The sequence below is a fragment of the Crocuta crocuta genome, unplaced genomic scaffold (assembly GCF_008692635.1).
Source record: "Crocuta crocuta isolate KB4526 unplaced genomic scaffold, BGI_CrCroc_1.0 scaffold44, whole genome shotgun sequence".
NCBI lineage: Eukaryota > Metazoa > Chordata > Mammalia > Carnivora > Hyaenidae > Crocuta > Crocuta crocuta.
In genome coordinates this window covers 6,267,794-6,282,265 of record NW_027530179.1, presented here as the reverse complement: position 1 = coordinate 6,282,265, position 14,472 = coordinate 6,267,794, and the positions used below count along the sequence as shown (strand labels likewise).

General features: G+C 39.8%; 1 protein-coding gene across 3 annotated transcripts in view; it reads right to left on the bottom strand.

Moving 5' to 3' along the window:
- TRERF1 (transcriptional regulating factor 1) overlaps positions 1–14,472 on the bottom strand; it is a 206,204-nt gene that overhangs the window by 105,562 nt on the left and 86,170 nt on the right. The window lies entirely within an intron of this gene.

Sequence of the window (14,472 nt, the reverse complement as noted above, 5' to 3'; positions counted from 1 at the left end):
AGGGAGACACAGACTCTGAAAATGGCTCCAGGCTCTGAGCTGGCAGTCAGCACAGAGCCCGACGCGGGGCTCGAACCCACAAACCGCGAGATCGTGACCTAAGCGAAAGTCGGACGCTCAACCGACTAAGCCACCCAGGTGCCCCATACCACGTGTGTTTTAAATAAGATCTAATGTGAAAAACGGACAGAGGGCTTCTGAGACCTCACTGCTACTCGCTTAGCTAAAACCATGGAGTCCTCAGATACTATCTATCATCCTGTTTCCCCAGTGCTCCTAACTATCCTGGGAAGATAAAAAAGGCGATCTCACTATCTACATGGGCAAGAAACCAGTGCCCCAAATTCTTCAGTCCATTTTTTTTTGATGACTACTTTAAACCCCCTCACTTCAAGATAACTAAAATTTCACACTGAGAACATTCAAACCATATGACGGGTAAAAAAAAAAAAAAAAGACTCTGCTTTGCTTTTTCAAAATGTTATTAATCTCAGAAGTGCTGCTAACCAGGCAGATTCAGTGCATATGATATTACACATCAGGGTTCCAACTGTAGAGTTTAATCTCAAAAAATTAGGTCACAAAGAAAAATCAAGGAAAGGAGAAGCTAGATAAAAATATTTATAACATGACAAGTTAATACATACTGCATAAAAATCTCTTATAAATGATTGAAAAGAAGATGGAACACTTCAAAATAAAAATGAGAAAGGATTCAAAGAGGCAATTCACACACACACATACACACACACACACATATACATACGCTCACACAGATTACTGATGGCTTCATGAAAAAAATGTTCAAACCCACTGTACGGAAAGCTTGCAAATTAAAACAGTGCAGTACTCTTTTCAACAATCGAATTGGCAAAAACTGAAACCACTATAATGCCCATGATAGTCAAGAGTGCCCTGAAATAAGAATCCTCAGATGCTACTGATAAGAGTATAAATAAGTCCACATTTCTGAAGGGCCATCTGGTAATATGTACCACCAGCCTTAACACTGAGCAAGTTCACTCCCAAGAATTTTCCCTGAGGACATAATCAGAGGAATACTCAAAGATTTATGCACAAAGACATGTATAATAGCAGCACTATTCAGAATAATAAAAATCTAGGAAAGCCTAACTGTACCATAATAGAAAAGTGCTAAATCAATTATGATATATCAAAACAGGGAATAATATGTTGACATTAAAACTCTTATTTTTGAGAGAGATTTTAAAGACACAAATGCGCACAAAATGGTGCTAAAATGAAAACTCTTAAAAGGATGATTCCATTTTGTAAAAAAATATAGATTACATATATTATAATTTTTTTAATGTTTATTTATTTTTAAGAGAGAGAGAGACAGACAGGGTGAGTGAGGAAGGGGCAGAGAGAGAGGGAGACACAGAATCTGAAGCAGGCTCCAGGCTCTGAGCTGTCAGCACAGAGCCCCATACAGGGTTCAAACTCACGAACCGTGAGATCATAACCTGAGCTGAAGTTGGAGGCTCAACTGACTGAGCCACCAGGTGCCCCTATCATATACATTATAAATATAACAAATGGTGGCAGGTTCAGCTAAATGTCCAACAAACATTCAATGCTCTTTCCAGAGTGGAGGGTTTTCACTGGAAAGCCATTACCCAGCCAGGGACTACATTTCCCAGCATCCCTTCTACCTAGGTATATCCATGTGCCTATTCCCACCAATGGAATATAGGCAGAAGTGACATGAAGCACTTTCAAGCTGAGGTGGCTGGTAAGTGACATGCCTTCTCCATGCTCTCTTTCCCCAACTGCCAACTAGATGCAGAGGACCCCAAAGCCCTCGGGAATGGAAGAAGCATATGATGGAAGGACCCTGGGCCACGGAATCTACTCACTGAGAGGCTGGCCACCAATCAGAACACCTGTGTTGGACTAAGAACTAAACCTCTACTGTGTTAAATTATAATCTGGGGTTTTAACGGTTTCATCAGCAAGTGTTACTTTAACTAATATATGCATGTAGAAAGATAAAGTACCAAATTTTATCTGATGCATTGTATGACAGACAAATTACAGGTAAATTTTTTAAAAATGTATTCTTTCTACCATAAACATCTCATTTAATAACCAATAAAGGTATTAAAATAAAAAAGCAAACCTTAAAGGACAATGCTACATAATGAAATCTCTCAATAAAATATTAAATAAGATTACATAAAGAACTATGTAGAAAATTGCAAAGGCTCAAAGAAAAAATGAATATAGACTTACAACTTTAAAAAATCTACAAAAATAATTCCAGACAAGTGATTGTTCAAAAATGATGTAAAGCTGGGGTGCCTGGTTGGCTCAGTCGATAGAGCACCCAACTCTTCGTCTCAGGGTCATGAGTTCAAGCCCCATGTTGGGCATGGAGCCTACTTAAAAAAAAAATGATCTAGGGGCACCTGAGTGGCTTAGTCGGTTAAGCGTCCGACTTTCGCTTTGGCCATGATCTCGCGGTTCGTGGGTTCGAGCCCTGCGTCGGGCTCTGTGCTGACTGTCAGCTCAGAGCCTGGAGCCCGTTTCAGAGTCTGTGACTCCCTCTCTCTCTGACCCTCCCCTGCTCACGCTGTCTCTCTCTCTCTCTCCTAGAAATAAATAAAACATTTAAATAAAAAAGATCTAAAGTTAAATGACAAACAACAAACTGGGGAGAAAAATGGCAGCATATACATGAAACATTAGTATCCTTTACTATGTAAAGAGCCTTTATGAATCAGTAAATGGGGGGGGAATAAATACAATAATTGGAAGGAAAGATAGGAACACACAGGCATAAAATAAGAAATAGAGACATAAACTGACAAACAGATTTCAACTCACTCGTAATTTTAAAAACACAAGATATTCTTTATCCCTTTATCAGACTGATGAACATTTAAAATATTGTCACCATAGCACCAAATGTTGCTGAGATTATGATGAAATAGGTAATCATATATGTTACAAGAGGGAGTTCAAAACAGTACCACACTTCCAACAACAGTTTGCCATGACAGAGAAAAACGCCTTAAAAACACTTTAACTTTCTAGATACTTGACGGAAAAACTGACTGATTAGGGGGGAAAAAATGAAAACAATTTAGATACCCGTTTGCAAAGGACTGCTTAGATCAATAAATTACGGCATGTTGTATGTGTTTTCACATATTAGAATACACAACCATAATAATATTAAATCATGACGAAGATCTAAAGATATTAAAGCACAATAGTGCCCACAGTATAAAAAAGCAGGATACAAAACTATATTGATAGTATAATTTCTTGTTTAAAAGTGTGTTTATACAGGGGCGCCTGGGTGGCTCAGTCAATTAGGTCCGACTTTGGCTCAGGTTATCATGTCACAGTTTGTGGGTTGGAGCCCTGCATTGGGCTCTGTGCTGACAGCTCAGAGCCTGGAGCCTGCTTTGGATTTTGTGTCTCCCTCTCTCTCTGCTCCTTGCCTGCTCACACCCTGTCTCTCTCTCTTTCAAAAGTAAATAAACACTAAAAAAAATTTTTTTAAGTGTGTATGTATAAGGACATATATTGTAAATGCATAAGGGAAGAGCATAGAAGGGTTCTTATAAAATATTGTGAGTATTTCTCTCCAGGGGATGGGATTATGGGTGATTTTCATGTTCTTCTTTACTATTTTTCTGTACTTTATACATTTTCAGCTGTGAGTCTGTATTACCCTTATTTATGTTTTATTATGAAAAATTCTAAGCATAGACACAAATGTAGCAAGAAAATATGTACCCACTGCCAGGGTTCAATTATCATACACGGCTAACCCTGTTTCATCTATACCCCACTAAGGCCCCTGTCCCTCGATTATTTTAACATAAATTCTGGATATACCATTGATCCATTTATTTATTTATATTTAATATACTCAAACTCTCCACTGGACTGTTTTAAAGTAAGTATTTGATACTTTATTGTTCACAAACACTATAGCATGTATCTTTAAAATATAACCATAAACAACAATATCACACCTAAAAATTAACAATAATTTCTCGATATCAAATATCCAATCAGCGTCCCAATTTTCCTAATGAGTCTCATAAATACCTTTTCACAATTGGTTTGTTTAAATCAGGATCCAAACAAGATTTACACTGGACTTTGGTTGATATGTCCCTTGAGCCTTTTAAAATTTATTACATGGTGCTACTCCTCCTTTTCCATGCCATTTTATTTATAAGCAATGTATGGGTCATATGTTCTAAGAACTTCTGGAATGCATCCTCATGGTGTCTTCTAACATGTTCCTCTATCCCTTGTATTTTCTTTCAACTGCAGATCAGTTCTAGTGTCTGCTCAGCTTCTGGTTCTATTACATTTTTGTAAGAATATTGCAAATCATTGTATTATTTTTATAACCAGACAAAATAATAAGCTAAAAATGTTTTTTAAAGGAACCCAAAGAAATGCCGGCCTTTTTAATTAATCCATTTCAGTAAATCAATAAACTCAGTATACACAAGATGTTTTCAGAACACAGGCTAGGTCAAGGCTTTCTCACAAGAAAGATGCTCAGTGACTATTCGTGGACATATTTATTTTTCCATTTTTCCATTTTCCTATTTTATTTTATTTTATTTTCGGACGCTTAACCGACTAAGCCACCCAGGCGCCCCCCATTTTCCTATTTTAAATCCACCTCCCTTTCTGCCTCATTGGTGAGGTCTACCACTGTCTGGACAATGGCAATCCCTTCACTGGAAGCTTAAGTCATCCTTTAATTGCAGAAGTAGTCTTCAGTTTTCCTCTGTTTAAAAAAATGTAGGGGTGCCTGGGTGGCTCAGACGGTTAAGCATCCGACTTCGGCGCAGGTCATGATCTTGCAGTCCATGGGTTTGAGCCCCACATTGGGCTCTGTGCTAACAGCTCAAAGCCTGGAGCCTGCTTCAGATTCTGTGTCTCCCTCTTCCTCTGCCCCTCCCCACTCATGCTCTATCTTTCTCTGTCTCTCAAAATAAGTAACCATTCAGAAAAATGCAACAAATGCACAGACAGGCACACCTCAGAGATATCGTGAGTTCATTTCCAGACCACTGTAATAAAGACGTAGCAATAAAGTGCTTCAAGTGAATTTTTGGTTTCTTAGCACATATAAAAGTTATGTCTATACTGTACTGTAGCCCATTAAATGTTCAATAGCATTCTGTCAAAAAATGTACATAACTTAATGTGAAATATTTTATCGCTAAAAAATGCAAACCGTCATCTGAGCTTTCAGTGAATCATAATCTTTCTGCTGGTGGAGGGTCCTGACTCCATGTTGATGGCTGCTGACAGATCAGGGTGGTGGTGCTGAGGGTTGGGAGGGCTACAGTAGTTTCTTAAAATAAGACAACAATGATGTTTGCTGCATCAGTTAACCCTTCGCTTCACAAATTATTTCTCTGCAGCATGTAATACTGTGTGATAGCATTTTACCCACAACAGAACTTCTTTCAAAACTGGAGTCAATCCCCTCACACCCTGTCGCTGTTTTATCAATTAACTTCACATAATATTCTAAGTCCTTTGCTGTCATTTCAACAATCTTTACAGCATTTTCCCCAGGTGTAGATCCCATCTCAAGAAACCACTTTCTTTGTTCATCAACAGGAAGCAACTCCTCATCTAATAAAGTTTGACCACGGGATTGTAGTCATTCAGTCCCATCTTCAAGCTCCAACAGTAACATCAAAGATCACCGATCACAGATCACCATCACAAATATAAGCAAACATCCATGAAAAAGTTTGAACTATTGTGAGAATTACCAAAATGTGACACAGAGACACAAACGGAGCAAATGCTGTTGGAAAAAATGACACCGACAGACTTGCTCAAGGCAGGGTTGTGACGAAACTTGGCAATGTGCAATAAAACAGGGCATGCCTGTCAATGAAAATTTGGAAATGAGAGAAAAAGAAAGAACAAGCCACCCATAATGTCACTATTCTAACATGGTCGCTATTACCTATATACGTCCTTACCATCTTTTTTTAGGGATACGTATTTTGTACATAATTGTAATCAGTGAATATGGGTTTTGATACTCCTTTGTCAAATTAACACTAAATATGTTAAAAATATTTGTAGCTCATGTTAAGGTATAAAAAAAAGAGCAAATATAGATATATATTTGGCTTGAGAAAGAGACTTTACCATCCGCTAGATAGTCCCCTAAAGCTCCTCCCTTATTCTCTTCTCCCACCACTAGCCTGAATTTTTGTCTATGCTCGTTTGTTCTTATAGGCTTTGCCACATGCACGTGGACATCTAAACTTTTTATTTTTAAGTTTATTCATTTATTATTTCTGAGAGAGAGAGAGCAGAAGCTGGGAAAGGGCAAAGAGAGAGAGAGGGAGATACAGAATCCAAAGCAGGCTCCAGGCTCTGAGCTGTCCACACAGAGACCGACGCAGAGCTCCAATTCATGAACCACCAGATCATAACCTGAGCCAAAGCTGGATGCTTCACCGAATGAGCCACCCAGGCGCCCCATATATGTGGATGTCTAAACACTGTATCATTCATTTTGTATGTATCTGAACTTTACATAATTGGGATCACACTGCAACTTGCTTTTCTACTTAACAGCTGTGTTCCTGAGAGCCTTCCCTGTTGTCACACACAGCTACGGTTCATTCAATTTAATTGCACAGCTCTACAGCTGTATTCCATCGTCAAACTACGCCACAATTTATAATGCAATTTCTATACATAAAATTATACTGTAAATATCATGTCACACCGCTACGTATCTCCAAAATAATTGTTAATTATAGTTGAGTATTATGCTGATAGAAGAACTATTTTATTTTATAGTTACTCAACGGTTGGATATTAATTGTGTGTTTTTGTGCACACGCGCATGTGCATTTGTGTGGCTACTTTGTAAATAATGAATGCTTCAGGGAGCATCTTTGTCTCAATAGGTTATTAAATGTTGTGTATTACTTCCTTCATGGAGGGACTGTGGGAAGATGGTCCACAGAAGTGGTATTACTGTGGAAGACGCTTTACAGAAGTGGATCAAAATGTATGAATGAATAATATGGCTCTTTAATACACTGAATATTGCAATGCCTCCAGAACTGGGGATTACCATACATTCTTTGGAGGGGTGCCTGAGTGGCTGAGTCTGACTTTGGCTCAGGTCATGATCTCACAGTTCTTGGGTTCGAGCCCCGTGTCGGGCTCTGTGCTGACTGCCAGCTCAGAGCCTAGAGCCTGCTTCAGATTCTGTGTCTCCCTCTCTCTCTTTGTCCCTCCCCTGTTCACGCTGTCTCTCTCTCTCTCTCTTTTTCTCTCAAAATAAATAAACATTAAAAAATTTTTTTAACGTATTCTTCAGCTAATATGTTAAAGTAGTATTTTGCTGTTGTTTTGATCTACATATCTCTTATTATAAAATTGAACATTTTCCATATATGTGTATGATGTTGTATGTGGTTATCTATTCAAGTGTCCCACCAAGGTTTTAGGGTTTTTTTCATATTAAATTTGTTTGAGCTTGTCACAAAATAAAGATACAAATTCTGTCATATTACTGCAAATCTTTCCCTAATCTATTGTTACCCCATTGGTTTTTTACATGAAGTATTCTTTGATTTTTTTTCTTTTGTATTTTGATGGAACTGTTCTTTTCCTTTTTGAGTGTTTTTCTTTTGTTTTGAAGCAATATCCAATTCTATAGATTTCCCTATGCCTCTACATTTTGCACTTAATTGTTTAATCAATGTGTAATTCATTTTGGTGAAGTTAGAATGATTTTTTCCAAGCTGCTAACTATGCATCAAAATTATTTATTGAATAATTTTTCCTTCCCCCCTGATCTGTGATGGCTTCTTTATGATTTATTGAATTACTTGTGTGAGGGTCTGTTTTTGAACTATCGAAGTTCACTTACCTACTTCCTCCTTTTATGCCAATACCATGGTGTTTTAATTACAAATATTCATAATACACTTTAATATCTAGTAGTGCTATATATTATAATAACCAATAGATCTAACTCCCTTCTCGAGCCATTTCCAGAATTCCCCATGAGGTTCTCATCTATGTATTTTTCCATATAGACTGATAACCATCTTGTGAAATTTAAAAAATCCTGATGGGACTTTAAGAGGAATGGCATTGCACTCATGAACTAATTTCAGAAATATCCAAATCCTTAATTGTAATCTCACCACCTAGAAGTAGGGGCTTAACTTAATCTCTTTAAGCCTCCTTGATCTACAACTAAGCAATCTGTAATGATAATTTTATCCTTTTCTTTATAATATTTATTCTCTAAAGTTAATGTTACCACTTTCAGAACTTTCTGCATTGGCTTTTTGTTTTGATCTCAGCCCTATCCAATAATACCTTTATTGTGGCCCCCGATATAGTGTAATGACAGTAGGCTGGAGGAACTCAATCTTCTTTATCATATGAAGGAATGGTCATTTTATATACTTGTCTCTAAGTGGTTTGTAAAAATCAGAAGTTGGACTGACCGAATGTACTTCTGGAATTAATGAGATCACAGCATATTTTTACTTAAATAATTTATGTGAAGCAAATGAAAGAAAATATATATGAAGCCACTCCTGCATTCCATAACCTACTTGGGTATGGTGGAACATTCGTATACTCTATTGCCGAAATCTACTCGCTAGAATTTCATCTAAAATTTTTACATTCCTAAGAGAGACTGGTGGAGAGCCTCCCTTTGGGGGCTTGCCAGATTTGTTATCAGGGTCATGTTTGCTAGAAAAGAGAATCTGGAAGTAGTCCATCTTTTTTCTAAATCCTGGAACAGTTTATGTAACACAGAAATTGTCTGTTCCTTGAAAGTTTAAAAGAATTTTCAAAGGCCTTTTTATATTTTAAAAATCTTCCACATGGCACAGGTGTGTGTGTGTGTGTGTGTGTGTGTGTCCCCCCAAGTGGACATTACCACATTTATATTTTTATCCATTTAAAGTGACACTGTAAGATAGTGATCTCTAATGGAACAGGGAACAGTTTCATTATAATTTACTGCCTTCCTTTCCCCCATGAAAAGGGAATAAATGCCCAAGAGGATAAAGTACTAGGAAATAAGCCATTTTCCTAGGTGTTTGTTCTAAGAGCCTCCTTTTCAGAGGCCCATAAGGGAGGCTGTAGATGGTGGTCAGGGAATGCTGAACCATCCACATTTCATCGAGGCTGAGCAAGTCTGGCATCCACAACTTTACCACTGGCATTTGGACCTCGGAACCCTACGATATGAAAGGAAAGGAGATCATCAGCTACCACAGGTCGCCTTGAATTCTGTGGTAAAGGTCTTCCAGTGTCCACCAAGCCACCAGTAGGACACCGTACCTCTTTCAGAGCCACAGAAGTTTGTAATTCTAAGGCTTTCTCTACTTACTGCAGGCTCCTGGACCAACAACCCTGCAAGCACTTCATGGGAGCCACAAATACTCAGAATTGTTAGCGACTAAAAGTTTGTGTCTTCCCCCAACCCAAATTCATAACGTGGAAACCTTAGCCCCCAGTCTGATAGTATTAGCAGATGGGACCTTTGAGAATCCACTAGGTTAAGAAAAGTCACAAGGCTGGATCCCCATGATGGGATTAGTGTCCTTATAAGAAGAAGAGACACCAGAGCTTCCTCTTTTTGCAAAGACACAAAGATGTCAAATGAGCACACAGCAAGATGGCAGCCGCCTACCAGCCATCCTAAGAGGTCTCAGAATGAAACCTGCCTTGCCAACACCTTGATCTTTAGACTTCCTCGCCTTCAGAACTGTGAGAAATACATTTCTATTTTAAGCTACCCAGTCTGTGGTATTTTGCTATGGCAGCCCGAGCTGACCAAAGCAAGAGGGCTGTGGTAATGTCGGTCCAAAAGAACACGTAGCTATAACTAGGCACACTGAATAGCCAACTGTGGAGAGAGATACACCTGAGGAGAAACTAGTAGTAAGGAGTCTGAATGAAGATGCAGGGTCTCCTAGAACACGTGAGGACTGTACCACAGGAGCATACGTGAGACTACAACCAGGACTCAAACAGTGACACCGTGCCCAAGAACGAGGCTGTGAACAGGGCAGTAACTGCCTATGTGGTGTGTTGCTGAACAGTCTGTTTTTTCTTAAGAAAGGCACATCTCAGTTCATGTCCTCATTCACAGAGGATCCATGGAGTGTTAGAGGTCCATGAAGTGTTAGGATTAGGTCACCTTTTGTCAGGTGATGAGTGTTAGAAAAGCCCGTCAGGAAGGCACAGCCTCAAAACCCTCTTCGGTGCTAGGATTCCTTAATTCCATTCAGGATTTCACACAAGCGTGCGAGTGGTTTCTTCTCCCCCCTCAACAATGACAGGGAACTTGCTTTCACACCAGTCATGGCCTCACACGGAAGCTTGATCCCTGGCTGGAAGGCAAAACATGTTTGTGGCAACGCCAAGCAGGCATGTGAAGTGAAGCAGAATGAGGAATGTTTTATGACTGTTTGGGATGCCGGAGTGGCTGGGTATATGTTGGGGTTTGTTTTTTTTTAAGGACTCTGAAAGGCATCTTAAAACTTTGAAGTTTTGGCAACTTCAAGATGCAATTGTTACTACAAGTCCTAACGCCAGTGACTGCCTGATGCACACACTGATTTCCTCACAAGCACCCTTTCCTTTCTGGCGCTTGTCAGACCAAATTAAGTTCTCAATCTCTCTCTCTCTCTGTGTCTCTCTCTTTCAGACCAAATTAAGTTCTCTCTCTCAATCTGTGTGTGTGTGTGTGTGTGTGTGTGTATGTGTGCTTTCCCACACAGAGAAGACATACACTACACAACTGAAGGCTGAGTCCAATTGAACAGATTTATCATTTTTAGGGTTCAACTGTGGAAAAAGAAAAACTGTTGACTTATCTTTCAATCTGAACTATGTAGATCTCGCAAGGCTTTCTGTCAATGGGTAGAAAATTAAACTAACAATTCTAAGTTAACGACGAAGAGTAAACAGTTCCCTCTTTAGAAAATGAATTGGATTCACCAAGACTTGTGTTCAAGTGAGTTTCTCCTGCTCCTTTAAGTCAATAAAGACATGGCTTAAGAGAATTCCTAAGCCCTAAAAGAATCTTTAAAAAGTAGGACTTGTCCCCCTACATTTGCACATGAAGTAAGTAACTCCCCATCTCCCCAATGCTTGCCACTCACAGAGTGCAACGACTGATCCAACTGCGTGATGTAGTTTTTACAGGCGATGTCAGGCAAAAATACTCCTTTTTTAAATGAAACTATTTTATGAAATTCTATGCTAACAGACATTAGGTTTTTAAAACATCCCTCCACTAAGGATGGCAAAGGAAGATAAGAAAGACGCTGGTAGCTCTAGGCCAATCCCTTCCAATTTTTTTTCCTTTGGATAGTTTCTTCATCCAAGTCCTCTACCAATGAGAACGACTTGTCCGGACCATGTAATTTAGGGCCAATCATCTAGTTATTACTAGTTCCCATGTAGGTATCACAATGGTGACCAGCCTCAGGGCCAGGGAACAACCTATAGAAAATTTAAGACTGATTTTAGTCATTACGCAGGGGCGAGAGTATGCATTTTTTTCAGGTCTATAAACGTGTGGTCTCTAAGTTCCTGGTTGTTCTGGAAACTTTTCTTCTATCTCCAGGCCCCTCACTGTCCCCCATCCACCCCGCAGTTTTAGGTTATTGCCTCCTGGTTTTGAAACACAGGGGATGAAGCTTGAGGGTAGCTGAGGGAGCACAGGGTCAACCTGTGCTCTCCCCACCACTAATCTGGGAACCCCTGAATCAAGACACCTGGCTCTGCTGAGATTCCGAGAGGTCAGCTTTATGGTACTAAAAGCTTCAGAGAACAATTTACAGCATTCTGTCAGCTAAAATTCAACAGAAATAAGTGCCCAAGACTAGTTTCTTGCTTCTGCAGCATCTCACTTGACTCAGGTGACCCTAAAATCCATCCACTTGGAAAACCCCAAATGGTGTGGTTGGTTTGGGAAGCCAAGGCTGAAGAGGGTCATTTGCCCTTTCCAAAGCCCCCAAACTGAGAACAAAGGCAAGAAAGTCAGCTGGGAGAGATCATGACAGGCCTTCAACTATTTTTTTTTTTTAGATGTTTACTTATTTATTTTGAGAGACAAAAAGAGTGAAAGAGCAGGGGAGAGAGAGAGAAAGAGAGGGAGAGAGTGAATCCCAAGCAGGTTCCACACTGTCAGCACAGAACCCAATATGGGGCCCAATCTCATGAACCATGAGATCAAGGCCTGAGCCAAAATCGAGTCAGACACCCAAGGACTTGAGCCACCCAGGTGCCCCAGGCCTTCAACTACTTATAAAACTTTTCAACTAAGAATATATTAGTCAGTTACTGTAAAATAAAAATCTCCTCATTTCCAGGGATTATACCTACGTTTAATTTAATTGTATGCTACCGAAAGTTTTCTTTTTTTAGATTTTCCCCAAAATTAATTCTAAAATAAAAGCCATTCCAGTGGAAAAAAACAATAAACACTAAATTTTTTAATACCTTTATTTACCTCATCTCTAACTGAACTAATCAGTGACAAAGAATATATTTGTAGTGAAGAGAGTTAATTTCCTAGATTAAATGCACACATAAGCACATAAATGTGACATTATTTTGAGATATATGGAGCAAATAAAGATAATGTTTATTGGGTCAGCCACTGGGACACTGGGCATTTTACTTGGATTACCTCAGTTAATCCTTACAACAAACCTATAAAGTAGGTGCTATTCTTACTCCCATTTTATAGATAAGGTTTAAATGAAGGCACTTCATTAATTTAATTTAATCTCCACTAACCCAGAATTTGAGTTCAGTGTTACTCTGGCTATAAAAAGGTTGAATAAGCATATGAAAAATGAAACAGAACAGTAGAAGGCATGGTTAATCTATTAGAAGGTCCTATGTTTTAAGATGTACTGAAAAGCAGATGCTAACTGCAAGCCTGTTTGGGAACTGGGAAGATTCTTTCTGAAACTATGCTATGGTAAAATACTTTAAAATGCAGACTTTCACTAGTTAAAAACAGGTTTCCTCTCACTGTTACTTCCAACAATTAGTCTAAATTAGTGAAATTTCTATAGGTGATACAGTATATGTCAGCTGCCACTCTCCTGCTACCCATCCCATCCCCTCCCCCAGCATCTGTCTCCTCCTCTTCGGCTCCCTGCTAGCCCCAGTGCTTTAGGGAAAGCTGACACACTCTTCCGGTAGAGGGATAGACCAATCAGAAAAACCTCCCACCCCTGCCAATCAACAGAGGGCACTGGGATTGGCTGAGGAATAAGCACATGGCTCAATTCGGGCCAATGAAATGCCAGGGTTGGTTTGCTGGGGATGGGATTCCGGGAAAGATACTTTCTCAGTCTTGTAAGGACTTTCTTTACCAGAAGGGATGCTTTTTTCCTTCTGACCAGTGGGATGCAGCTATGAGCCCAGGAACTCCTGCAGCCATTCTGCCTCCCTGAGAAAAGCCAGCCTGAGAATGAACTGACATCATGGAAGAGTGACAGAGAGATGGAAAGAAATGATGGTTGACATCAGGCTGAGCTGCTATCTCACATCCACAATACAGTCCACCCCATCCCTAACTTTGCAAGTACACGAGCCGATTAATTAATTCCCTGTGCTGTAGGAGCACTTTTGGGTTGCGTTTTATGATAGTTACAACACCAAAAATCCCAACTGATACAGGAGGGAAAATAAGAACTAATCCACACCTTTCTCCTGCAAGTGCCTGGATTTTGCTTTACACTGTTTCTTAACTGTTTCAAGTGATTTCCTGTTGGTTTTCTCCTAAAAATGTCACAGGCTTTCCAGAAACACTTTCATGAACTCATGAGTGGCCTTGGACAAGTCACTTGACTTTCCTGGGTTTTTTCAATGGAAAAAGGATGGAAGTTTGATTAGAGGGTTTCCGTTGCTCCTTCCAGACCTCACAGCCCAAAAGATCTATGTGGTTGACCTAATAATGTAAAGTTTCACTCACTCCACCAAACAAAACCCCTCTTTGGATGGGGACATCCTCTGCAATACAATCCAAGCAATCTCGTTTGGTCAGGTATTTCCCTTTCACATGTCTACATCCACCCTTCTCCACTGCTCTCCCAGAGGATCTGACCTCTATGGGCAGCATCAGTATGGCTCCCCACCTTCCAGCTTCTGGCTGAGTATGCCTAATGGGAGGCACCATCAGGGGACAGGAGAACTGACAAGTGAGTTCAGTGAGGAGATTTATTCTCCTGGCTCTTTCCCAGTGGAGCTGTTGAAGGTTGACCGCACCCTTCTACCAGAGATAGCCTTTCCATGTAGAATCTCTTTCCAGTTCCAATAACCAATCCTTCCCTCCTTCTTTCAGGACTAGGCATGGTAACAGCTCCCTGACGTCGCTAGCCCTGGGATGCTTCCGCATCCCGTGCTCGGTTCTCTTAA